Source organism: Leptinotarsa decemlineata, unplaced genomic scaffold, assembly GCF_025532065.1.
Source record: "Leptinotarsa decemlineata unplaced genomic scaffold, Ldec_3_MD MMD2_tig00026330_RagTag_RagTag, whole genome shotgun sequence".
Taxonomy (NCBI): Eukaryota; Metazoa; Arthropoda; class Insecta; order Coleoptera; family Chrysomelidae; genus Leptinotarsa; species Leptinotarsa decemlineata.
The window spans coordinates 7,164,816-7,191,353 of record NW_027412690.1 but is presented as its reverse complement, the minus strand read 5'-3'; the positions used below and the strand labels follow the sequence as shown (position 1 = coordinate 7,191,353).

The window sequence follows — 26,538 nt, the reverse complement described above, 5'->3', positions numbered from 1 at the left end:
TCTCCACAGAAAGTATTATCTGGAGTTAATACTGTTGCTGGAATATGAAAGATTATGAATTAATATTTTTGCAAAATAATCAAATGCTTTTCATTTTACTTGAATTTCATCATATGATTAATGGTATTACCTCAGAAGCTTTTGTTGAATCAGTTCGAATACAATCAATTCTGTCTATACTTGACTTCATTCATTTCTCTCAAGTTTTGGAAAATTCAACAGATTACCCAAGCTTGAATTTAGTAGCAATATTAGAAAGACGTATGTATGTAGGAATCGTTTTTTTCATAATGAATTGCAGTTGTACAGATTGAGGATTGTGGAATAAATTGAATATTTGAAATGATTCTGTAATCCAGTTTGCTAAATTTTTTGAGTTTCATATTATTATATATTATGTACCTATATTATTAAATAATGCATAAAATCATAATTTAGGTAAATATTTGGTGATATTTTGACTTTGAGTACTGATTTTAGATATAGAATATGATTCCAAACATGATTTTTCGTGTACATTTCATTTCATGTGTAGAGTTTTTCATTAATTGAAACGTTAACGGGTTCATATACACTTCCATAAATAAATTGATAACTATGGGCTCCATAAATTTTTCGATTTGGCAATGTTGATTATTTCTATTGTTCCTATTGGTCAATCCACCCTACCACATTCGATTTTCATTAATTAATTACGGAAAAACTACGGTACTCTGAGATGAAACAAAGTGCACTGTTTTTCATTTCAAAATTTCTATCAAGTGAACTATAAACCAAAAATCATGAAACAAGCCCATTATGTTGATATGTATGTTTGGAACTCAAACTGTTCGTCATTAAATAGGCTTTGAAAAGTAGTTGTCATGAAATCGCCTACAAAAAATTGAATTGTTTTGTTTTGGCGTTCAATAAACTAATTCAACACAATATTGATAATGTTCACAGCATTACGTTTACAGGTGAACATCATTCCATTTTTCCGTACTGAATATATTCATTAACAATGGAAAAACACAAACGAAAATTATCATTTCCATATTTTCCAATAGCAACATAATATCAATAAAATGTACTCATAATCCGCGTTCGATAACATAATAAAACTTAACGTCGAAATGGGTTGCTGATAATGCAACCCGCATACAGATTTTGAATTCCCCCCAATTTGAATTTAAATAGAAAGTCCGCAAACGGAATTGTGGGCAGGCATGAAGCTGAATTTGTGTGCGCGACTATCAATTCGAATGGGTTTATAAAAATTATTAGGTCAATATATCTGTATGTGAAATGAGTGTCGCTGATGGAAAAATGGAATGGGTTCCATTCGAAAAATGGAATTCCATTGCCTAGAGAGTAATTGCGTTTTGAGTGACTGTTTTTGCGTATGGGGAGATAAAATAGAGTAGACAGGTGTTGGGATCTATTTCCGTAAACAAATAATAATTGAACAGAAAATTTACTTTCATTAGATCATGATTTTTCATAAAACAACTTGAAAGAAATCGAAAACCTTCTGAAGTGGGGACAAAATTGATTATATTGTATGAATAATATACATTCTATTGAATTTTACGTATTTTTTTCTTAATATTGTTCGTAAATTATATGTGATGGAATTGATTGATACTTGAACATTCACAGCGTATTCAAGTCAAATCTTCTTCGGTTTTGCGAACTTTTAAGTTAAAGTTTCACAATAAAGTGTTACTTGGATATCTTCGTAAATAAAATTATACAGGGTGTCAATTTGGAAACTTCCCACCCTTCCAGTAAACAATATGACGGATCGAAAAATTATTGTCAAGAGGAACACTTTCAAGGACTATTTGTTGCCCTTGTGGTTCAACCTCCCAGGAGGGTTAGATGTTACCCTTAAAATTTCAAGTGGGAAGGGGGGTCAAGTGGTACATCATATTGATGTTCAATTCTGCTTCCAATGGTACCCTAACTTATTATTTTTTGATGAACATCTTCGTAAAAATAGCGTTTTCAACTAACAAAAGTAATTATTTATACGCCTATACTGAGATGCATGTTTTGTATAATGATAATATTGATTCAACTAATTTTCCTTTATTTTCAGTATTTTTATATCAAATTTCACAAAAAGGATTTGAAGCTTTAAATCTTTTATTATTATCTACGAGCGCTTTCGACAGCTGGTCGTACTGTCAAACTTGAGGAGTGTCTAAAGGATGACAGTACGACCAGCTGTCGAAAGCGCTCGCAAATAATTAATAGAAGATATAAAGCTTCAAATCCTTTTTGACTGGATTAACTATAAATCGGTTCAATTTGTGAATTTGTGAGGTTGCAACCTTACCTTACTATATATATATATATATATATATATATATATATATATATATATATATATATATATATATATATATATATATATATATATATATATATGGCGGTTCAGCCAAGTGTGAAGGTGGGCAACACTTGTTTGCCGAAAGCAGGAAACAACATAAACGCACGGAGTCAACAAGAGGAGCCAACCGCACATTTGTGGTTCCAGTTAGAAGACCTAGAATTCCCAGGCTACATCTAACACGACCACGTAGGCAGCTATAGCTACCTGCGTGACATCCGGATCCAGGATATAAATACAAATAGAGATTTTATCGAGTGTGCATGATATAAATCAAAAATGAAAAATTCATGGATACTACACTCCAAACAGGGGGGCAAACCGCGAACACGTGTTTCCGGCTATTGGCCTCATCAGCGCGGTGCAGCCAAGTGTAAAGATGGGCAACATTTGTTTGCCGAAAGCAGGAAACAACACAAACGCACGGTATGTAGCCTGGGAATTCTAGGTCTTCTAACTGGAACCACAAATGTGCGGTTGGCTCCTGTTGTGTTCCAATAGTTGAAAATCTATTGCGGCAGTTGTATCGCCAACAGCATATGCAGGAATAACTTCAGTGAAGAATCCTGCACTGACACTTGTCGGATATAATCCAACGCCCTTCATGGTATTAGCCAGGGGAGTAGTTGTTTTCTGATAGGTGTCAATCCATTAACCTACTGTGTAGGGTGTTGAGACTGGCCTGAACGAATTGTTCTTTCAGATGATTTGAACATACAAAAGACTGATTGGTAGGATTTTTGTTTCTTCATATAGTGATTTTGTGGAATACCGTTTCTTCTTTCTGAATATGATTTTTATGATGGAATTTTGTATGATATGTAAAGGAATTAAATTGTTGACGAAGGCTCCTCCCCATATTATAATACTGTATCTTAGAATGGATTATACTAGGGAAGTATAGAGCATTAGTAGGTTTTTGCATGAGAGGATATATCTTAAAGTGTAAAATCTGTGCAGTAATGCTCTCAGTCGCTTATTTGAATTCGAGATGTGCTCGGTTCAGCGAATGTGCTGATCCAGAGTCACAGAGTATTGTGCATAGAGTTGTACCTGTTGAGCTGTTTACTGATACTTCAATATGCGTATAGAAGTGTAAAAATGGTTTACATTCTTCAAGACATAATTGAAATGATTGTAATTCATGGATATGTTAGAAAGTGCGCACGAAGGGCGGCATTTTATTTAACGAAAGACATCCAAATTTTAATGTAAGTCACCCGTATGTGCTCAATTAGGTAAATAAATTTTACGAAACTGGTAGAGCGACAAATAAAAAAAAGAAATAACCCCAGAGAATAAAATGAAGCAGCTCAAACTGAAGGTTTGGGAACATTTGCTGTAGAGCCTACAAGCTCCTTACGATCAGTATCAGAACAGACAGGAATGTTACGCGAGACTGTAAAAAACATTGAAAATGCCTAAATTTCAATGATTATGATAGAAGAATAGAGTTTTGTGAAATCATGTCTGATCGAGTCAATACCATCCATAATCTTCTGTTAAACATCTGTTTCAGCGATGAGTTTTCGTCTTTTCTGAATGGCAAGGTTGATAGACTAAATTGTCGCTATTGAAGTGACAAAAACGTTCATATTTTTCGGGAAGGGTATACACAATATCCACAAAAAGTTGATGTTTGGGCTGGTATTTTTGGGAATGCCATTACTGGTCCCTTATTTCTGAATGAAAATTTCATTGGCAATCAGTACCTTGAAATACTTGAAGATACTTTAGATCCTCTTATAACTCACGAGATGGAAATTCAAATGGAGGCAGAAGTTACTGAAGTTTCGCAGGAGGATCTGTTACATTTCCAGCAGGACGGTGCTACACCTCATTATTTTTTTTTCCATCCAATCGTGGTTAAATGAGAAATTTCCGGATGGAAAGATTGGCAAAAGGGGAGCCGTTGAATGACACAAATTATACCACCATTTCAGTCAATTCCCAATCAAGTTTTACCTAATGTTAGAGGGGAGTTCAAAAGCAGACTTTATTACTGTTCAGTTAAGATGAACGTAAGTAGATATCATGTCCTTCTCAAAAATTAAATTTTATTTTGTGAAAGGACAAATAAAAAATCCCACGCGTAATCTGTTTGAAAAAAATCTTTTTAAAATCTGTTTTTCCGTTAATCAGCTGTCGCCCCATACGAACGACAACTCTCAGAGGTTGAGAAATTTATGCGAGCTAAGGACTAACGAGGTCTTACCTTTTAACGTGTGATTCCTAACACGGTTGCAGAATTATTCCAGCTTCAACCAGATAAATTCTCTCGAGAAAAATATCTGGTCGAGGCGGGAATCGAACCGACGGCCTTCCGACCATCAAAAAATAAAACGTCAGGACATCATTGCAGAATTGAACGCCTATCAAAATGATGTGCCACTTGGCACCCCTTCCCATGTAAGATTCTAAGGGTAACATCTACCCCTCTTTGGGGGTTGAACCACGGGGAGTACAAATATTTTTTGAAAGTGTCTCACATAACTATTGATAAATTATCAAATGTTGGTATGTGAGGTGTGATAATACATCTTCAAAGCCACAATAAACACATAATATACCAAGGAGGAACGGTTGGGATATTATTTCATAGTTTTCGATTACGTAATGAACTGGTTGAAACTTTATTCATTCAGTTCAGACATTTTACTGCAGAGGTATATGTGTTTATAAATTGATAAACAAAAAACAGGCTTGAAATACAATTCTGTAGAAATATTTTCCACAATATGATTATAAAAATAATCATTAACAAAATGTCCTGTCACTCTTAACGTGTACATATTCGCCTCGACTGAGGGACGAAAGTTAGACGTCCCTTACTCCAAGAATGATTCATGACGCGCTTAGTTTATATGATTTCTGATTAGGAAAACACCGGATCTCCTCAGTATGCAAGATGCATCTCTCCCAGCATACTTCACATTATCCGAAGTAATTTGAGCGTCGTGATGCGAGACCCAGCCGTCGCTTTGTCATCGTGACGCCCGTCGTCGCGGCATCATTCTGATATAACTCAAGACACTCGGTTCTTAGAAAAGATTGTCTCTAGTCTGAGTGTTCATATATATTCTATTTGAAACTGTCAACACAATCTTATTTATTTGTTCTTTTTGGTGTCAATGGCACCGAATACTATGGTCATTATTCTTGTGTTGTGAGCTATGTAGTAATTCACCGAGCCACCCGGAGAGTATCAGATTATTTGCAGCTCCCATGAAATTATACAGCAGAATCAACACACTTTCAGCTTACATGAATTCCAGCGAGAAAAATATCTAATTACTGGGGTAGTATTGGAATCGGGCACAACCACTTGCTTTTATCGACTATTATTTTCCACTCAAACTATTTGAACAGATAATCCATACTAAATTGTACGGCTATGTAGAAGGTGCCTTAGTTGAGCAACAGGACGGGTTAATGTCCAACAGATCTGTCAACACAAATCTTCTATTACGTACCAATGAAGCAAATAACTCCTTAGAAAATAAGGTTCAACTGGACACAATGATCATGGATTTTAGCAAGGCCTTGTACAGGGTAGAACATGGTGTTTTGCTGCAAAAGTTATATGGATTTGGACTCTCCGACAATATCATGAATCTTTTTAGGAGCTATCTTCAGGATCGATATTTTGTGGTTAGGCATGATGGAAATACCTCAGGCAAATTCCATGGCTTCTTGTTCTTTCTGTTATTCATTAATGACTTGTCAGATTATATCAAGTACTTAGAATGCCTGCTTCTTGTCGCTGATGTAAAAATTTCCAAACAGGTGAGATCAATCAGAGATTGCTCCGCCCTACAGAAAGATTTGAATAGTTTATTGGTTTGGAGTGCTCGATGTAAGTTAGATTTTTAACCTAAAAAAATGCCAAGTTATGACAATTACCCGTCCCCACCGAAGTACTAGCAGCGCTAGTATATTATAGGATTATATTATTTCATATAACATATCATTTCAAGTGCTTGTATATTAATGTACATTTCTTATAAGTCATCCTTGTAATAAGGCCACCAGGCATGTTAGAGTGAAATAAATAAATAAATTATTGTTGATTAAATATAACATTTGTGGCTATACTACCCGCACTGAAAAGTCTCGTGCCTGACACATAGATGGCGCTAGTGTCACTGCATTCACCGATTTTTCAGTTGGTATTAATCTTCTAAAGAAATTTGTTGAAATTTCATGATATTCTACTCATAGGTTGAGTTATTTTCAAAACAATGAATCAGAAACAAGTTCGTGTTTCAATTTTACTTTGCTTCTTGTTGTGAAAAATACCGTTCAAGTGAAGACTCAATGAAAAATTGTGAAATAGGCTTCGAATTGCTCCCATATTCGCCAGATTTGGCTCCCAGCGACTACTGGCTGTTTGCAGACTTATAAAAACGCTCACCGGTTATTGCTGAAACTGAGACCTATTTTGAGGTGGAAAAAAAATCGTTCTACAAAATGGTATGATACTGTGGCTCTTGATGCAGATTACGTTAATGAATAAAGGCAATTTTGAATAGAAAAACGCTCTTTTTTCCAGCCCATGTGTTATCTCTGGTGTTGATGACACAAACCACTTGATACATTTGAGAAGAAAGAAATACTGACACATGAAAACAAAATGTTAATTTTTTTGAATGCATTGATTCTGAGGATACATTGTGATTATTTTGTAGCTGACAGAACGTGTATATAGTTTTGGATGATCACTATGAGAATTTATATATTCAGTTTAGAGTGTTTACAGAAAATTACTGGATGGGGCCTTCAAACTCATCAGGAGGTCGGATCCTTTTTTTTGTGTTTCCCGCCTATGGAAAAACATGAATTGGATACTTTCTTAGGGCTGTTACTTGAGCTTCCTATGAACTTGGTTCAGATTTCGACACTGAACGAGGTGACCACAACTCGTGCTTTTTGTAGGTCTACGGACCAAAGTCAAAAACTAAGGAATCCAGCTTGGTCTGTGTCATATATTTGTTTCATTCATCATCCTATATATTCAAATAGTGTCTGCTGTTTTGTACATCACCCTACGGTGTGCCTAGTATGGTGGGCGGTCTAAGTATGATAAATTATCCTAACTATTTCCACGTAATTTCCACACCTTTGTCACCTTCAAAATGATTGAAGACCTGATAGTCTGTCAGGACGATGTCTCAACAGTATAATATTCCTCAGACCTATTGGAACTTCTGGTAGGTGTATCTTAGACCTATTGGACCAATAGGTCCAATAGGTCTGGAAGTCTCTCAGGATGATGTCTCTAACAGTATAATCTGCCTCAGACCTATTGGACCTTCTGGTAGGTGTATCTGGTAGTGTGTCAGGATGACGTCTCCAACAGTATAATCTGCCTCAGACCTATTGGACCTTTTGGTAGGTGTACCTTGAACCTATTGTTCCAATAGGTCTATTGAAGACCTGATAGTCTGTCAGGATGACGTCTCCCAGACCTATTTGACCTTCTGGTAGGTATATCTTAGACCTATTGGACCTATTGGGCCAATAGGTCTACTGAAGACCTGGAAGTCTCTCAGGATGATGTCACCAACAGTATAATCTGACTCAGACCTATTGGACCTTCTGGTATGTGTATCTGGTAGCCTCTCAGGATGATGTCTCCAACAGTATAATCTGCCTCAGACCTATTGGACCTTCTGGTAGGTGTACCTTGAACCTATTGGTCCAATAGGTCTATTGAAGACCTGATAGTCTGTCAGGATGACGTCTCCAACACTATAATCTTCCCCAGACCTTTTGGACCTTCTGGTAGGTGTATCTTAGACCTATTGGACCTATTGGTCCAATAGGTCTATCGAAGACCTGGTAGTCTCTCAGGATGATGTCTCCAACAGTATAATCTGCCTCAGATCTAATGGAACTTCTGGTAGGTGTATCTCAGATCTATTGGATGTTTTGGTCCAATAGGTCTACTTAAGACCTGGAAGTCTCTCAGGATGATGTCTCTAATAGTATAATCTGCCTCAGACCTATTGAACCTTCTGGTAGGTGTATCTGGTAGTATCTCAGGATGATGTCTCCAACAGTATAATCTGCCTCAGACCTATTGGACCTTCTGGTAGGTGTACCTTGAACCCATTGGTCCATTCCATTTTTACAAAGAGTGCATTCAAAAGCTGGAAGATGTGCTGGGAGATTTGCCTGGTCATAAATATCCTCAACTGAACTCTACATCGCTAGAGTAAAGGAAATGTTAACTGAAAATCATCGTTCAAGTCAGAGAGGGAGAAAGCTGCTGAAATTTATACGTCTCATGAATTAATTCGTATCATTGTGAACAATTTTCAAGTATGAAACGCGTTGCCGCACAACTAACGGTATAATAATAATATAAATTCATTAATCAGTAAATTATATAAATATGAAGTAAAGTCTATGTATACTTTGATAAATGAACTGATACCTCCACTAGAGGATAAAAACGCTGTGTGTGAGTAAAAAACCATTACAGAACAATCATCACTGGTGCCAAAAGATCTGAATGTTCTGCAAGATATGTTAGAACGAGTCAATTCAACCCTACATTCATGAAACGCATTATAACTGTGATGACCCATGATGAGTTACATATTTTATATGCAAATCAGTTAACAAGTTTCCTTAATGAATTGTCTTGTCTTAAATTAGAAAAATACAAAAAATACCAATCTCTGATAATGAGAGAATCATCGTCATCTCAATACATTGCGAATTGGGATTATATATTTTAAATATGAAAATATAAAATATATATAGTCCTTGATAAATTGCATGCTTCCAAAGAACAATTCGATATGCATTATGTCGAAATATTCGAGTGCATAAAAACCACGCTTGTTCCAGCGGCATCATTCAGACAGAAAACATATGCAATATTTTTCGTTTCGAAATGCATAGCAAGCTTTGAATTCAAATCACCGAAGATAGAAAATGGCAGTAGTTGTGCATAGCAAGGATCAAGGTAAAAACTTTGAATTGGCTCGCTGTCTATTCTGAATACAAAATCTATTTTTGATGATGTCGAGAGCTGATTGTTTTGAAGTGAAAATTTATTTCCATTACCGTTGTTTGGTGAACTGTTTCTTTCGCCCACTCGATTGTTACATTTATTTGTATGAATCAATAAACGGCGATGTATATATGTCTTCTTTTAATAGTTATTATTGCTATTATTGTTATTATATAGGGTACAAATATGCATAAATGTCCCGGAGTCGAACGGCTAGCTTGAAATATCGTTTGGATTTAAAGGATGTGGAACTCGTTTGAAAAATATCTTGGATTCACAAGAAATATGTAAATCCAACATTATATACCTCTCACACAGTAGAACTGCAATACTAGTTTAGACGCGCCTTCCATCAACCAAGTTGGTATCACCAAGCAAAAATCTAAACTACCAGTGAATTTTCCGTGAATATATGGCACTCATGGAATGGAATGTAATGACATCCACCAAAAGAATGTTGGTCAGATTGATCGAAGAATTGAAACTTGTTTCAGAAGCAGATATAATTTAAGTCTAGTGACGCTCAGCATGCCTTATAGACTAGACTTGAAATGGAGAATCATTACTTGAAACATTTCCAGTGGGACATGAAAGCAGAGCAATAAATCTCATTTTTTATCAACCACTTTTTTCAAATTAACGGAAAATTCACGGAAAATTCGTTTTTTAGAAATCATTGATGTAATACTGAAAATGAAAGTAGGATTCACTTTGATTAGGTATCAATAAACTAGTTAGTGGACCTGTACGTTGAGGAGGTTGCGTTAATGACCATGTTACGATTGCGCAGGTTTGTGTTGAATTAACCCTTCAAAGTACAAATAAAACATAACATAGAGTCAGATACAACAAATACAATACGCATATATACAGACGGCTCAAACACCAAAGAAGGCTCAGGATGTGGAGTGTGCTCCAGATCACTAAGCCTATTGAGGACTAAGGAATAATTAGGGAATGGAAAAAATACCAGCGTGGTTCGAACAGAACTGGCTGGTATCTCAATCAGCAATCAAGAAATAACCAGGAAAAGAATTTCCGGCAAAAACATAACAATCTTCACTGTTAGTAGACAAACCATATTAGCCTTGAACAGGCGACGTGTTATCTCAGGGCTAAAACAAGACTACCACGAAGATTTAGCCAAAGCCTTGGTAGATAATAACATTATCATGAGATGGGTTAAAGGGCACGACAAGAGTAAAGGTAATCGCATTACCGACCCTTTAGTCTAGAAAGCGACTGTACTAAGAATTTTAGCACCCTTCGACAATTGCGAAAGTAACCAAATGTTACACCCATGCTCAATCCCTAAAGAGATGGGATGGAATCAAAGGATGCAATCTTGCCAGCATCTCCCTGGGAGACCCTAGGAAGCTAGCGCCGAAGAAATATCTGGCGATGTCCAGGAAAAACCTACGCTTAACAGCCTACGCTGACTGGCCACTGTCAACTAAGGAAACACCTCCATAATATGGACACACGTCTATGCAGGATGTGTTAACAGAAAGATGAAACTGTCAAGCATGTCCTATGCGAGTGTCCGGAGTTATCGTCAATAAGAGAGTGTGTGTTCGGCGGGTCTTGGCCTATACCTGTCTCCTATTGACCTGTTCACCTTCCTGGAAAGGACAGGATGGACGATGACCTGGAAGGATAAAACTCCTCGGGAGGATGTATAGTGGTTCAATTGTGGACTAAGTGTTGTGTGCCTACCTTCCCTACTCTACAGATACAGAGACTAGTTAGTGTTCAGTTAACACCACACCATCTTTAATCTTTCGAAATGACATAGCAATTGACAAAGATTCAAATCAAATATCTTTCCAATTACTTCAAGAGTGTTCCAAAGTTCTCACTTGGACCCTTCCCTGTTTCATTCATTTTGAATGATATTGGTAAAATATACTTCATTCAATTCCTATATCTTATAGGGTCTTTCAGCAACGGCCATCTTATTCAAGCTATATCTATCAAATCAGTTGTCATTTATTCAGTTTGTTTTGCCAAATCACCATAGACGGATGAAGCATTCAACAACACGTGCAGATATTTTTTTTTTATCAAAATGGGTGTTCTGTTCGTGCACGATTCCCCCATTTTATGTAAGTACATGAACAAACAAAATTATCAAATTTTGGACGATTCAGGAGCGTCCAATGCATCCCGAAAAGTAACTGTCTGGTGTGGTTCATATTCCTTTGAGAACGACGGTGGCCAGGCCAACACTGTCAACGCGGCGAACACTTCTGGTCGATGATTACCAACTTCTTATTATATCAAATACAGCGACTGGCTTGTTTAAACATCACAGGAGCCATGAGAACAACATCAACTGCGGCAATGGAATCAATCACGGGTCTGACCCCTCTGGATCTGTACGTTGAGGAGGTTGCGTTAATGGCCATGGTACGGTTGCGCATGGCTGGTGTAAACCTTGAAGTAAGAATGGGTCAATTGAGGCTGGGCTTATGGTTGGAAGCGCTTACTGCGCAACCTCTGCTGCAGGCAACAAGTGATGCAATTGAACCCAGGTTTGTGTTTAATAAACCCTACAGAATACAAATTAAGCAGAACACAGAGTCAGATGCTACAAATGAAATACGGATTTATACAGACGACTCAAAAACCAAAGAAGGCTCTGGATATGGAGTGTACTCCAGATCACTAAGCCTAAGGATTAAGTGGGGAATGGGAAGAAATACCAGCGTGGTCCAAACAGAACTGGCTGGTATCTCAATCGTCACAAAAGAAATAACCAAGAAAATAATTTCTGGCAAAAACATAACAATCTGCACTGATAGCAGACAAGCACTATTAGCCTTGAACAGACGGCGTGTTACTTCGGGGCTAGCACTAGAGTGCCACCAAGATTCAGCCAAAGCCTCGGTAGATAATAACATTATCCTGAGGTAGGTTAAAGGGCACGACAGGAGTAAAGGTAATCGCATTGCCGACTCTTTAGCTAAGGAAGCGGCTGGACTAAGAATTTTAGGACCCAGTGGCACCCACGGCCTGATGACTTCGACAATTGCAGAACTAATCAAATGTTACACCCATGCTCAATCCTTAAAGAGATGGGATGAAATCAAAGGATGTAATCTTGCCAGGATCACCTTGGGCGACCCTGGGAAGCTGGCGCCGAAAAACATCTGGCGATGACCAGGAAAAATCACGCCTTACAGTAGGATTTCTGACTGGCCACTGTCAGCTAAGGAAACACCTACCTAATATGGGGCTAGTGGATACACCTCTATGCAGGATGTGTGAACAGGAAGATGAGACTGTTTGGCGAGTCTTGGCCTACACCTGCCGATATAAAGGAGATGTCTCCCAGCGACCTGTCCACCTTCCTGGAAAGGACAGGATGGACGATGACCTAGGAGGACAACTCCTCGGGAGGATGTACAATGGGTCACATGCAGAGCTGGGCGTTAACTCGTTAATCCGTTAATCGTTTAACTCGTTAAATTTCAAGTCCGTTAAGTAAATCGTTAATTCATTGATCCAGACTCGTTCAACGATGCAGCATTACTCGGGAAACCGATATTCATAAATCTGTTTATTTAATATAATACTGCTATACCCTCAAACCCTGCAGTTGTACGTCTTTCTTAAGAATATATTTTAACGCCGAAACGAGCCTCAATTTCGGACGAGAACTTCAACGTATTGATGTTCATGAAGGGCAGTAATATCCACATTATGTCAGATGAATAAATTAAAATTACACATTCTAATTATTATACACTTCGTTTTTTTGTTTCTAAGCTGTCAACTTCCACAACCTAAAAGAAGTTTTTATAAGTAGATTATTAACGCAACAATATAAAAAATGCAATGTTTATCACGCGTTAACGGATTAACTTGCGTACAATCTTCCGACATGTAACGCTTTAACGATTAACGAAGTAATTTAGTTGATTAACGATGCCCAGCTTTGGTCACATGTGGCCTAAGTGCGTGGGCTTACACTCACCCTCCCAACTCTACAGATACAGATACCAACTTCTTATGGCCTGAATTTGATGATGTGGACACCAACAACATGTGATTTCGATAGGACGTTGCTACATGCCACATTGGATATTTTGCGTGAGCGATTTGAGGGCATGGTCATCTCATGTGGGGGTGATGTGAACTGGCCACCGAGATCGTGCGATTTGACCCCGTTAGACATTTTCTGGTGGATTTTTTCAAGTTGCAACTGTATGTGAAAAAGCCATAGACCACAGCGGTCCCAAAGCCAACATTACCCCTGCCATCGGTCATATTCAGGATGCTCCAGAGTAATGAAAAATGGGAGGTTTCGTATGCGCCGAGATGGATGTTACAAATAATAGCATAAATAGGCCTTCCAAACGGCTCTATAGTAATTATCAATTATAGTTGTAAAGATAATTGTAATTGTAGAAAATGGATTTTCTCATTCACTGTTGATAAATAAATAAATATATTCATTCTATTTCAGACTCTGCAATTTTATCTATATAAAACATTTCAGTTGATTGAAAAAGGGTTGAAAGTCGATCAACAAAATCAACCCCGCCACCAAAAGCTTCAATAACTGAATCAACAGAAAAAGTATCATTTCGCTACCCTCGAGCAAGTCACTCTTCTAATAATTTCTCTGGAATACACTTCAATCTATATTTGAGATCACACTTCAGTAACATTTGAGACAGCCAACCCCAACATGAATCATATTTTAATATAACATCCATCATCCCGTGCCTTAATCCTGCGTAAATCAACTGGAAATTTCAATTTCGGTAAGATGGCCTTTGGCGTTAGATTAAACATATATCGATTTAGTCTCGCCACATATCAAAGTTCGTTTGCGATGTCGGGAAGCAATATTGCAAGCTAAACGAAGTTATATAAACTCGTATCGCTTAGCATCGGAGTGTATAATATAGATGAGTGATTTGTATAGCTATTTGCAGAGTGCAACTGATTTAACTATATTTTTTTGAAGTAAATGAAATATGACGTTAGTACGACTCAGATTGCATAAAAATTGCTCAGCCACAATCCGTCGCGTAATTCTGATATAGACTGCTCTTGGTGGAATCAAATGTGCACTTGAACACGTCCCGTGAAACTATCAGAAAAAGAGAGGCAAATCTCCAACCTCTCTTCGATGTTCCAGACTATCAGGCTGCAGCAGTTCCAGAGTATGTTTGGGGGCGGAGCTCCATACATGAAAACAGTACTCCAAAGAAAGTCTGATTTGCGCTTCATGAAGCATCAAAAGTTCCTGAGGTGTGTACAGTTTTCTGGCTCAGAGTACTCTCCTAATCTTTTAAGAAGCAGCCTCCGCAATTCCAGCGATATGATTGTGCCAAGATATATTGGTGTCCATTTCAACTCCCAACAAACTAATCGAAGCAGAAAGCGGAATTATCTGTCTCAACATTATTATATCCAGTTCGGAGACATTTACCTTCATGGAAAAAATCGATGCTGGGTTCTCGTAGCATTGAATTGAACCTGGTTAGTTCCACCCCAATTCGATATCACCTCCAGATCCTCGTTAAGATATACAACGTCCTGCCGGAGAAGATGTGCATCAACAGCCGATATCCTGGAATTCAAATAGAATACCGAGGCAAGTGTGTCGTCAGCAAAACAATATATTGGAGTCTTGTTTTTTCCATGTACAAATCAGTCACGTGATAACCGAAAATTTGTCATTATTCAATATTTTCCTTTTCTTTTTTTTTACAATACCAATGTTTCCCTGTTTTTATTCATCAGAAGATTTCCGTCCCTACACTTATTTTCCAATTCTGAACTGAAATCCATCAGCAAAAGTTGCTGCGTCTCAACATGTGATCGGTGGTCTTGCTCAGGGTGAGTTTATTTCCTTCTCTGTCTCTGCTGCTCACTGATTGGGTGCAAGGAAGATTCATCCTGCTCTTGAAGAGGCGATGAATCGCTTTCTGGCTGTTCCATCTAGACCCTCTTAGGTTTTTCAACATGATCAACAGTTGAAGAATTGAATAGCTCTCGATCTTGAACTGAAGCTACAGAGAGGGCAGGCGAGGTCGCTTAGTCGACGCCTGTAGACTGTACGGTTGGATTTGTTGGTAACCTCTTGACCAATAAGGGAGTCTACCACTGTTAAGCCCTGACAGGATACAATGCGAGGACGGCCGTTGTTACACAGTTAGTTACACTGAGTGGACTCAAAGTCATATATTCTTTCGGTACGGATGCATACACCTCAGGAAAAGACCGTCAGTTAGAATACCCTTGTCGGGCGAGGGTTACCAAACTTTCCCTGAATCTGAAGAGTAGTGAAAAAATATACCTGCAAACAAACAGGAAAGACTGATGGGAAGGCATTGTCTGAGAAACCAACTGAAGAAATGTTTCAAAAGAGCAGGTATTGGCCAAAAACAATTAGCAGGTTCCTCACTGCAGGCAATGCAACAAAGGTACAAAGACAGCTCGTTATACTCCATGCCAATGTGAGGCACTATATTTTATGGGCAACTTAAATTATATTTGAAAGAATGGGACGAATATTCAACGAAGGATCTCAACAAATTATTATGAGGAGCAAGCTTGTTGGAATTGATGCACTGATTACTTTTGAATATTCGAAAGAAATGGGAGGTCAGGCTGTTCCTCAAGAAACTTAAATAATACCCAGTATCTGTATCCACGTAATCTACACCAGAAAAGTCACATTCTCAAATTCGTTTCTCCAAACATGTATAACGCTTCTGGAAATCCTTCCATATTTATCTGGGGTTTGAAAACCGGTATATTGCGGTCCAGACAAGTAGACAGTTTAGTTTCAGTTCTACCGAAGGCCCTCAGGCACAATGGTGTAATACTCTCGTGAATTTTCAGTTCCGAAAACTCGGTTAGCACTGAGGAATGGCCTTTGGAGAGTTGACCTCTGGAAGTTTGCACATTACAAGTTATGAATTCCATTCAAATAGCGAGAGTTTCGGATCGCCTGATGGAGAAACGTAGTATTGACGAGAGAGTTGCCGCTTTATTCGATGGAAATTGCGGAAAATGTTCGAATGCTTCTTATGGAAAGGCCATTTTTGAAGTTTGATTTATTTTAGTTCGAGATCCTTCGTTGGACGTGACATGACGTTCAATAATGATTTGGTTTTGGTCTGAACTTTGATTTGAAAGTTGCTTGTTGAAGAATTGAAATGCTTTCCGAACATTTCTCATTGATGCATGTTCATTATTCGACTGATGAATATTATTCAATTGTCATTTGTTGGAAATTAACTGTTAAAAGAATTGAGCAATTCCCTCAGACAAAAACATCCCTTTGAATTCACTTCATGATCGTGGACGTGAATAATTCATAAAACACGATCGCAGGCCGCGACATCGCTTTGTTCCTGTGCTGTGAATCACCCCAGATATCACCTACACAACACACCAGATATTTCATCATCCACGTCCCTATTGTCGGAAAACACCCCACTTCATTTCACAAACATGTATCCTCTCTATCCGACTATAATAGCCTATTGTGGTATCTTGAAACTTACACATCGCTATCTTGTCACTAACGCGCAAGGAGCGTTTTATTTACATACGTACCGCTTGTTGTGCACCGTTGACATCAATAGAACGCAATGAATAAAATTGCCGGGAAGTTTCAACTGACGCTGGATAGAACACGTATTGTGATTGGAGCGGAAACTAAAGTGGATGGGGGATTGTTTAGGAATTCGCAACGTGCGAAGTGGATTTTCGTATCAATGTTTGTTATGAAATGAATGGTTTCTATGGTTGATTGTTCCGGCGAATTTGATTTTTGCTATCGGCTTCTTTGCAGCTCTGCTATACATTGTTCCAACTTGAAATCTGAAAGTTAAAAAAAATTACTTAATACCTATTTTAGTTAGGCAACATTATCATCATCATTATTGACATTTTTCAATTTGATTGAATATTTTCAAACAACTTCAATTATGAGTCTCGATTACTTATTATTTTTATGAAAAATGAGAAATAAAACTTCCTATGTTGTTATACCATATTGTATCTTGTAACTAACGTTACTGTAGTTTCGTCCTATAAGGCTCATAATATTCATTGAAAGTGTATGTAAAGAGGTGCTAAATTTCATTCTGTTTCACCTTAAGGACATTCGATGTTTCCAAAGTCTTAACAAGAGTGTAATAGAAAATCTAGCTAGAGTTATTTTCAAATTCTAACCCACGAATTCCTTCGATATCTTTCAGAATGTTTACATGGGGACCTCAACAAAATTACTGAGAAACCTGAACCAATCTTAACTGAGATTGACGAAAAATTGAGCGATAACGGAAAAGCACAGGAGTCCTGGCAGAGATATTTGAATATGAACAACTCCAAGATTGTAGACAATTAAAATCCACTATAAAGTGCACACACTGTGGACACTCATCAGTAATCTTTGATCCTTTCTGGGATTTGTCCCTTCCCATACCACAAAGATCTGGCCAAGTGAGTTTGTCACATTGCTTGGATTCTTTCACAAGAGAGAAAACTCTGGATGGAGATGAAAAACCAATATGTTCGAGGTGCAAGCAAAGGAGAAAATGTACAAATTCCTTATCAATCTATAAGTTTCCCCGTATTTTCGTAAATCATTTGAAAAGATTCTCTCCGACGGAAAGGTTCAGAGGCAAATTGAATGTTTCCATTGACTTTACCTCAGATGGATTAGATATGAACAGTTATGCAGCAGGCAATGTGGCTCCTTATCATTATAATTTATATGCACTGTCAAATCACGGTGGGACTACTTACAACGGACATTACACAGCATATTGCAGACACCCATATAGTGGCACGTGGCATGAATACAACGATTCACACGTGTTCCCAATTTCGCCAAAATCACTTGTGAGCAATGAGGCATATGTCCTCTTCTATGAACAGGAGGGAACGAAGCAGCACCTTTGATGTGTTTTTTTTCTTTCCTTTTTTTTCTTCTTTCCTTTTTTTTATAATTTTAGTTCTTTGAATTGATTTGTATTTCTAGTTGTGTCATAATTATAAATGTTGCTTAGTGTAAAAAAAAATAGAACTATTACTAGTTAGTGGAGGATCCCAGTATGAAACCACCTTCACCGAGCTGGTTGATGGATGAAAAGTATCAAATTGAATATGTCAATAAATATATTGCAAATGGCTTGACTAAAAAATTTCAGTCCAGAATATGATTAATTAACAATTTGAAAGTTACTTTTCTATCATTTCCCTGGTTCAGTTAATAGACAAATTCCATACCAACCGAAATTATGAAGCCTGTAGAATATTCGAAGATTAGTAGTTCAGGCAGCTTGTGTTTTTTTGCGGAAAGTTTTCCAAGAGTTTTGGAAATTGGTTCTAAATAGTATTTTGGGCTGCTGAACATGAATTCGAGATTTGCCAATAACATTTTTCATGGGAAATATGTTTTTCTTTTTGGTGTAGAAAGATTACCTATACAAAAAGATGAAGAGTTGAATTTCCTACATTTTAAGTTCATAAAGTTTTTTTTCTACGGTCAACCGTTAAGCCACAGGAGAACGCTAAACGTGGGGAAAACCTCAAAATTCCTAAAATCGGGAATTTGGGCGATTTGACCCGGTAAACGTCTCTGCTTTTGAGAAGACGACTGAGTCGTCTCCACAAAAGCGGGGTACCTTATAAAACCGCCTTGCACCAAATTCTTGAGCGGCGTATGCAGAATCTGTCTCAGGTGGGGAACAAACCCCTCATGAGCAGGTTAGTAAACGTTTGCGCTCAAGTGATGATTCACCAAAACCAGAGGCAAAAAAACCCTGCACGGTTGAATCTTAGGCATCGTCAGGTGTAGCCGACGTGCAAAAACCCACCACCATATACTGGAGGTTTCATTTGGAAAAATGAACTTTTGACTACTTTTATGCACAATGGAAATAATAGTAATTTTAGCACGCCCTGTATGATATGGAGTCGATTTCTTGGTGTTATTTGAATATTTCGAGTTTTTTCCAAACTATCATCAAAATATCAAATTTTCATGAATTGAGAGTACTGATGTGCTTAATTTCAATTAAGGCTATGTTTTGGACCATATTTAGCACAATTTATTTTTTATCTCGAAAACAGAAAGAGATAGGTATAGGACATTTTTGACAAAAAAGTATTAAAATACCAGAGCGATTCCAAAAATGTATTAATATAGGGAGTGTTCCTTTTAAAAAAATAAAGTTGCTAGGACTTTTTGATGGAAGTGGCGACGCCACAATGCTGAAAATATTTCAGATCGATAGAACAGGTAAGGAAATGTGAGAGGTGAAATTTTCAGAAAAATCATGCTTTGCGTTTTCCAGAATCGTCTAACCTACCATCGACCGTGAGTCACGCTGCATATACGCATACGCAGACAATGTGGTTGTCTCACTTGCTCTCACACACAGACTGTGGCGATCCTGGCGCTCCTGATCAGGATGATAACATAAACTTATGAAATCATTGTATTGTCACGAATTCTTGATAAGTGTAAAAAGTTTCAAATAAATCTGTCCGTTTAAAATTATTCAAAACCGAGTCCAGAGGAGTCGGTTACAAACGAACATACAGGTGAAGAGTGCTAAAAAATAACTTAGAATAAGGTGTTACACATACCCTGAGGACTCACTTCTTCTCGTCGGAAAACCCAAAATTTCTCGCTCTCATGCTCCATCCATGTCGCTGGGATAAAAATAATACGTCGCCAGAGAACGACATTAGAATTTTAACGATACGACTTAATCCACTTTAAAAGAAAATTGCTCTGCCGAACATACCATGTTTATTAACCTTCAGCGACATTATTTTCTGGGAATATCCCCGGTATTTGAAGATAAAATATTCATAAGTCTATGCTGTGTACGAGTTGAGAATTTTCACGAGTTTACATTTTAGTTTTTAATGGAGAAACTTGCTTAAAATATTCCGCCCAGGAAGTCTACTACTTACAGGATTTCCAAGAATTAACTTAGTAGTTGATACAGAATATATAGGGGTAAGTTCTGACATAACTTTTCACAACGGATATTGAAATTATAAAAAGTTGATAGATGAACCTGAAGTATGTTTATTTTCATGGCCAGGACAGTAGCCTGGTGTGACGTGGGTGGTTTGCTTGCTTCAAAAAAAATTGTGATCAAGCTGTTGCCTTAAAAAATTTAGCCTGCCGGCAATGGCGCAAAAATCCCAGTACCGAAAACCAAACCATATTTGTTGATGCCCGCAACAGCAGCAAACTCAGAATAAATGAAAGCAAATAACTTCACAATCAGAGAATTAGGAATAAAATGCTTGCCAATTCCAAAAGGATCTAGACCCGCGGTCCGTGACCGTGTGTGACATGAGTTTGCTGGCCAAACTTTGATGATACGACTTGTCGGATCATTTTTTGTGAATGGCTCTCCAGCTTCCTGGAAGAACGTTCCCTGCAGGTGGTCGTCGATGAATTAGGTTAGGTTAGGTCCAAAGTGAATGGGTCTATTCGAACCTCCACCGCAACCTCCAAAGGTTTATTGTGGCTCACAACTATTCACAATCGACCAAATAAACCCATAAACGCATCGGAGTGATCCACTCCTGGAAGATTATGCTAGAAGTTCATAAATCTTCTTGCCATCCAGGTGTTCAATCTTTGTTTGGCAAAGCCTAAAGCGATGCCAATGACAGGCTCTGTTCTGATGTAGCTGCTTGCAGCACCCTCCTTCGCAAGGGAGTCAGCAGCCTCATTGTCAGACCAGTATGGCCAGGAATCCCGACTATAGACAATTTGTTACGTCTTCCTATCGAGGAGAGTAGTTTTTGGCAATTTGCTACCAATTTAGACGTAGCTCGGTAGGACCCAAGAGTTTCCAACGCCGCTTGACTGTCCGAGAATATTTTTATTGACTTGTTTATGAGGTTGAATTCTCCCAATCTCTCCGCATACAATTCAATAGAGTAAATTTCCGCTTGAAATGCAGTCGCATAGGTTCCTAGGTAGGTTGATATCTCTGACCTTAGTCTGCGGCTGAAAACACCTGCACCAGAACCGGAAGGTGTTTTTGATGCATCTGTGAACCAATAACTATCTGCTCCCAATATTTCCTCATCCCGGAGGATCCAGTCCTCTTTACTCGGGAACAGTACTTTATAAGGCAGTTCGTAGTTGACAGTTGTAGGCATAAAGTCAGCGGTAATTTCCAGAATGCTGTGACTTCCAGTGTCAACCAACAGTCTGTTGCACTCTGCATTTAATTGATTGGTGCAATTGGCAATGTGCACAAGTCTATATGCAGTCCATCTAGCCTCTCTCTCCAGAAGAATGTGGAGAGGAGGTAGATCTAGAAGGATCTCCATTGCCGCTGATAGTGTGATACTGATGGCATCACTGATGGCCAGACAAGGATGTTTTTGTAAGCTTTTGGCCACCAGGCAATTGCATCATAAGTGAGCATTGGTCTGACATATAAATCCAATGTATTCGTTTGGGACCTTAACCCCAAGTTTTACCAAAAATCTTTAAGACATGTACTGGGACAGTCTGGCTGGCAGTCTGCAAAACTTTTTTCAAGTGAGCGTTCCAGGTGAGTTTTTCATCAGGGATATAGCCGAAAGCATCCTTCATATGCAGCAGTTAAGTAAATAAGAAAACGTAAATGTAGGGAGAATTTTCGTAAATTTTCCATTTTCCAAAAAGACACTGATTCAAAGTTCATTGTCCTTTCATATGAACCAAGATACACTAACGAATGAGATCACGTTTTTCCCCAAATAGAACACCTGTTGCACACAGCTGGTTAACGGAAAAACAGATTTTGAACAGATTTTTTGAACACAATTGCTAATCATCACAACTAACTGAGATGCTCATACACAATCAAAATAGTCAATAGTCTGACTTTTGATATATAAAGTTTCTGAAGATTATAACTTGACAGAAAGTAACTAACTATAACTAACTTATTTTGTCACGCAGGACGGTATTTACAGTAAAATAATTGTTTACATAAGCTGACAATAGAACAAAGAATAAAGAGTCGTTGTTTGAAGAACTGCGTATTACCAGCTGTTGATTCAGCAGAGTGAGCGTCGACATTGATGTTGTTTACTCCATGTCACCTTGAGTATGAATGGAGCAGGTCAATAAATAACATATAACATATAAAAGTATAGAAATACTGAAATAATCAATAACGGCTAATCGCGTCACAATCACGAACAGGAAAGATGAATAACGCAAAACAATAGACATGTAGAGGCCAGCGCCTTACTCTGGCACTGGCATTGTCACGCATGAGCAGTCAAACCTGGGAAGATGCGACACTAAAACGGCCTACACACGTTACGATTTTTTGTACTGCTTGTAGTACGATATGCATCGGTACTGCCGCTGTAACGATAAATCATAACGTGTGCAAGCAAATTGGGTTATTTGCAGTATGCAGTCGTCGAATCGTTCACAGTACGGAGCTTCCATAAAATATCATATCAATGATCGTGTCTGGGGTGGGGTTGTAGACAAATTGGAATGTGTGGAGTTCATTGCTGCGGCAGTTACGATTTTATATCCTTTAAAGCAAATGGTTTAGGGAAAAGGGTTTTATATATTTCATATCATTATAAGGATATGAAAAATAAGACGTTCTGAAAAGAGTTTATTGCTGTAAGTGAGGAAAATAGCTGCCTGTGGGATGTAAAATCAAAAAATTACTCGAATAAAATGAAAAGAAATTCAAGTTACGATATATTATTTGCAAAATTTAAATAGTTGTTCCCAAACGAATCTCAAGAAGTAATGAAAAAGAAAATAAACAATATAACAACTTTCTTCAGACGTGACTTTTGAAAGATTGAAATGTAAACCTTGGCAGTACGAGCTGTTGTGAAGTGTGGATGAAAGATGGATGTACTGCATGCCGTACGATTTTCTTTACCATTTGCAATTCAACATACAGTACGAAAAATCGTAACGTGTGTAGGCCGCCTAACGAAATTTCATACTGAATATGTTCAAGTGTGTGTTTTTCAATTCCCCACAGTAAATTTTCAATCTATTCGAGAATAAGTACACATTAGAAATAAAAATAAATCTTAATAGAGGGAACCAGACTCAGGTTTATGAATGATTTGAATGTCTGTAGTTGAAATTGAGAGTACTTTTACCATAAAATTCGACTCTAAATGCTGTGTACACAGTAAAAATAAAAATCTCTAAGTGAAGAACATTATCTCGATTTAAAGAAATGTTGCTCTCCTATATTCATGAAGAAATATTTTTTTTTAAACTGAGAGACATTCTCTCAAGTCATTATTTCAAATGGACTGAATAAACGCTTCTTTTAAGTAAAAAAAATATTCCACCAAGATTATGCATACATTTCAATGGAAATAATCACATTAGCTCAAGAGAAGTAAGTATGCATTCTTTAGTCTGAGCAAAATTAATCTCGAAGCAAAACTGTTTTGGGTTTTGAAGGAATGATATGTTCACTTGGAACATTATTTAAATGTTTCCGTATGAGAAATTGTTTTCCTTTGATGAGAAGCATTTTTCATTGAAACGCTTCTATTTGTATAAATCAAATAAACTCATTTACTTCATCAAAGATGAACTTATGCTTCTGTTTATAAAATGTCCCTCTCATTTGGATGTATTTAGTTACTTGAATCCAAAGTATCTTATCTGTAATATGAACAGCTATAAGTGGTAAGGAAAGAAACTAAATAATACATTACATATTATGATTGGTTTATTTGAAGCAATTGCAAATCATAAAAATTATCCTGAAAAAGCATGTAATGAAATACAAAACGGAATAGAGAACTGAATTTTCTTTGCTAATCTTTGCTTAAATATCATATTCCACCCGCACACTTTTGAGAGATCATACAGTTATACAAATAACATAAATAAATATTCAATAAGAAAACATATATAAAAAAAGGACATATTCTTGACAAATTGCAAATTAACAAATAAAATGAAATCGAAGCCTATAAACAACATCACAACTTAGAGAAGAAAATGAATTAATTTATTAGTAATTTTACACAAATAAAGTTTTTGAAACTAGATGCCATTCTGGTGAATAACATTAAAAAAATCACTATCGTCGATCAAGTTCTGCATTCTGCTTTTGTTTATCGACAATTGCCGGAACATCAGTTGGATTCTGAAACGAAAGAAGAAATCAGCACATCATCCTTAGCCACTATTTCAAATATATAGAAAGGTAAAAATATGAAAACAGCAGCCACTTAATCAAAAAAAGTTTTTTTTTTCAATAAAACACTGTTCAAGTGGGTTTATTTCGTTAACCAACCCAACCCAACCCAAGCCAACTTGTCTGAGGTCTTATTATTCAACATACGATTCCTAGCAAGTTAAAAGGTGCTTAAACATAATTTGATCAGAAATGAATCATCAATTCGAAAGACGTGCCTCACATCCCTTTGAAGTGGACAGAAGTCTATACAGAAAAACTGCCTTTCAAAATTTTGGAACCATTATAGAAATTCAAAGTGTCGTGTGAGTATTATTAGAGGATCAATGAAAAATATAAAATGTTTCATTAAAAAAATATAACTCATGATCATACAAACATACTTAAAGGAATATGATTCGCTATTTAAATAACAGTATTTACTGTTTTCACGTTTTTGGAAATTCATATGTCATCTCTAGTGAGTTTGGTAATATTTCTACCTATTTCTTACATTCCTAAAGGAAATATATTAAATAATTTCAAGCTGAGTAGGGTATACTCAATTTGTTCCCAATGAATAACATAAAAATATTTCTGAAGTGATTACAGAAAGCAAAGACGTTTCGGAATTCAACAAACATTTACATGTTGAAATCAGAAAGTGGCTGTCACATACAGAAGCTTTTTATACCTACTGGTGCTTATTTTGGTATTTTTTGTATTATAACTTATTGTCGAAACTATAAGTACCTCTTTCAATAAAAAATGAATTCGGTCTAAGTGAAAATCAAATTTTATTCAGAGGTAATGGTCTTATTTGAAACAAGATAAAATGTATGTGCAAAACAAGAGATTGGCAAATTTGAATCAACGTGGAGGATTTTTCAGTTTAAATTAATATACACTTGCAGAGCTCGGCAAATGTAATAATGCATGTGTGAAAAATTACGGAGCATTGGTATAATTTTCACAAAATGAAGGCAAAATTAAGAGTTGCCGTCAAAGTTTACCACTTTCTCTTCGGTACTACGTATACAACGCGGTACTTACTGATATAGCGGAGTTTAATCCAATTATAATACTTACCCATGAAAATATCTTGTAAAATCTGTTCCATTATGGTAGATACAAAATAATCGGAAAGAAATTGCACTGCCTACAGACACATGAAACACTTCCTCCTCAAAATCGCAACACACCAACATCACTTTCCAACACATACTGGCGCGTACGCGATGCTTATAACGGAATTCCGCGCTCCTCTCTCACTTAAGAGGGTCATAGAAAGACCAGAGCACCACAGGTTTTCTCAAACTGAAATGAATGAAATACTTCTTTGAAAGAAACCCTGTTCATTCTATACAAAATTCCTGTTATTTTCAGTCGATCATAATATAGTTTTGTATGTAGATTCACAAAACTCTTGTTATAAACGAAGGGATATAGTAATACATTCAAACAGACACTATGTGTTCAGATCAAGTTGATATTGCTCTCCATTTGAAACAGTTTATTTTTTCCCTTCAAATAGGTGGTGGATTTTGAGATGATTATATTTTCTTGATTCAAAATAGTTCATGTTCGCAATGATATAATCAAACGAATGATGTCGTTGACAGGCCAAGAAATTTGATTTCTTTGTTGAAAAAAGTGTTATTTTCTGGTGGAACATGGCGATGTTGGCATAAAGTAATAGTTTTTCCAATAGAGATGAAAATTCCAAAGCAACCTATGATCTTCTTTTAAAGAAATACTTTTTACTGGGTACATACCCTTCACGTCATAGTTGACCCTGAACCGGGGATTGTAACTCTTTGTTGGGTGTGACAAATTAAAAATTCATCGGGGAATGAATTTATTGACTAATTTCATGTATGGCTGCCCAGCCGTACATTTTAAACATTCCACCCTTTCGCGCCTACAGCCAGCCTACTCAATTT

General features: G+C 37.1%; 1 protein-coding gene across 2 annotated transcripts in view; it reads left to right on the top strand.

Annotated features, from left to right (window-relative positions):
* The window catches only part of LOC111507902 (disintegrin and metalloproteinase domain-containing protein 10), a 415,889-nt gene that overhangs the window by 258,178 nt on the left and 131,173 nt on the right, over window positions 1–26,538 (top strand). The gene's annotated exons all lie outside the window — the stretch shown is intronic.